Raw genomic sequence first — 2,441 nt, 5'->3', positions numbered from 1 at the left:
AAGTATTAACAAGTATTGGGGAGGTTGAAGAGAGAAAGGAACCCTCACACTGCTGGTGGAAATGTAAATTGGTACAGCCACTGTGGAAAACAGTATGGAGGTACAGTGGTTCCTCCAAAAATTAAGAATAGAATTACCATATGACCCAGCAATCCCTCTTCTGGGTATCTACCCAAAACATTTAAGTATCTTTTTCATACTTTGGTACCAAATATTGAGAATAGTCTCTCCAAAATGAACAGAATGTAGAATACTGAAAACCGGCTATCAGAAATAACCTCATTTCAAGGGTGTGGTGGAAAGGAAAGAGAAGCTACATATTTAATAATATGTTTAAAAACTGTGGCCTTTGGAGGCTTCAATGAAATTCCTCTTAGGTTCCAAAAGCTTCCATTTAACAGTATTTGGTTCTGCCTTGGAAAAAATTAGTCAAATACTTCCCACTTTGAAAGATACTCTTCTAGGAGATACCTCTTAATCCATAAGATCTTGGAATGAAACTTTGGAGCATATTTCCTAGTGTCTATAATCAGATGTCTTTAGGGTCATCTAACGGGTTAATGATAGATATAAAATTTAGGAGACTGTCAGGCCTGACCTGGTAGATCTTATTGTTTATTTTATTAGGGTTCCTATGAATCCAGTTGTTACAGGGGAATTGAATTTAAGTGGTAGAAATGAATTTTCTCTATGCAAGATAATTTCAAAATTAATTCTCTTACCTTATGAAATGGGTATAACTCTACCAAGATTGGCTTGACCTTATTCATCTGAACTGAGTTACACCCTTGCCAATTGACCTCTTATGAAGGAAGGGTGTATGGATTTCCAAGAGAAGGCCATCTGAGAGAGGGCTTCAGAAGGTGTGTAAGAGCAGTCAGGGATGCTAGAGACTATGGTGTTCTCTAAGGCAGGGGAAAGTGGGGCTGGATCTGGGGCAGACCACCAGGATACATTCCCTTCTGAAGCCATGGGCTCCTAGAGCTCCAGTACATCATATGTCTTTTCTTCTGAGACCAAACATGGTTTCACTGTACATCTCAGCACAGTCACTGCCAGTCAATTTGAATTGAAAAACGAAGAAAACCTATTTGTTATACCAGGCCTAGGAAGTAATAAAAGAAGAAAGTCTTCAACCCTTGCTTTGTACTTTATGCATCATGAACACTTTTACATCCACATTGGCAAAGGAATTAGCTATGAGAATTAGTGGATAGTGTTGATTAATGAACGTCTTAGCTGTGGCCCCCTGATGGGATATAGAATCTAGTGACACCCAGTGTGAGGTTTACTTATGAGAATGTTATTAGAGTGGATCTAATTTATTATATTCCAACCCTCATACATTAACTTCCAGTCACGCAGGAAAGTGATTAAAGGATGGGAAGTACATTTCTCAGCCTTCTTTTCAGCTGACTTCCTCTGGTAATGGAATGTGGTAAAAATGTGAGCCAGGAGACTTTCTCTTTAAAGACTCTCTGAAAACTCTTCCTAAATGGTTAAACTTATTAATATGCTAACACAAATATTATGATATATAGTTAGTTTAAAATGGAACTGTTTTTAATATTTTATCAAAAATGGTAAATTAGAAATCAGATTTTAACCCAAAAGCAATGGTCCTTACTCTGAGGTCCATGAATCTTGAAAACATGTTAAGTGGAAGAAGTCAGACAAAAAGGCCACATATTATATGATTCTATGTATGTGAAATGAGGACAATTGGAGAATTGGGTGGCCTGAGAAACACTCAAAATTATGTGCAGAATTTTCTTTATATAAATGAATGCCATGTGAGAAGAGAGTCTGTAGTTTTAATTATATTGTCGTAGAGACCTATGACCTTCAAATGGTTTAAAAATCACTGCTTAAAAGCCTATTGAAAAATGCATTTGTGTTCTTTGTTCTCCTTTTATAAATATATAGGCATTCTTTCTATCATAGAGGTTTCTGCTTTCTGCCTGTGGTTTTTTTAAAGATATTTTTGTTTATTACCAATACAAGTTCTTAAAATTATAAAACCCTTATGCCTTATGGGATTGTTGTAGTTTCTTAAATTTTCTGAAAATATTTTTTATTGATTTTTTTTTTACATTTATGTTTTTAATTAATCTTGAGTTTAATTTTGAATGTGATACAAGATAGGTTTTTAAATTGATTTTCAGGCTGGCTGAGTGGCTCAGTTGCTTAAGAGCGCGAGTTCTGAGATACAGTGTCGCTGGTTCGATTCCCACAAGGGCCAGTGAGCTGCGCCCGAGCTGAGCTGCCACTGAGCTGCCAACAGGTGGCCGGATGGCTCAGCTGGTCATAGCATGTGCTCCTAACAACAAGGTTTCCGGTTCGACTTCCACTTGGCATGGTGGGCTTGCTCACCTGCACCTAAGGTTGAACACTGCACCTTGAGCTGAGAGGCCATGAGCTGCCGACGGGCGGCCCGATGG

At 37.9% G+C, this 2,441-nt stretch overlaps 1 protein-coding gene across 1 annotated transcript in view; it reads left to right on the top strand.

The window, feature by feature from the left end:
* UBE3D (ubiquitin protein ligase E3D) overlaps nucleotides 1-2,441 on the top strand; it is a 139,946-nt gene that overhangs the window by 66,424 nt on the left and 71,081 nt on the right. The window lies entirely within an intron of this gene.

Source organism: Hipposideros armiger, unplaced genomic scaffold, assembly GCF_001890085.2.
Source record: "Hipposideros armiger isolate ML-2016 unplaced genomic scaffold, ASM189008v1 scaffold_180, whole genome shotgun sequence".
Classification (NCBI taxonomy): Eukaryota; Metazoa; Chordata; class Mammalia; order Chiroptera; family Hipposideridae; genus Hipposideros; species Hipposideros armiger.
This window is presented reverse-complemented; position numbering and strand designations above follow the sequence as displayed.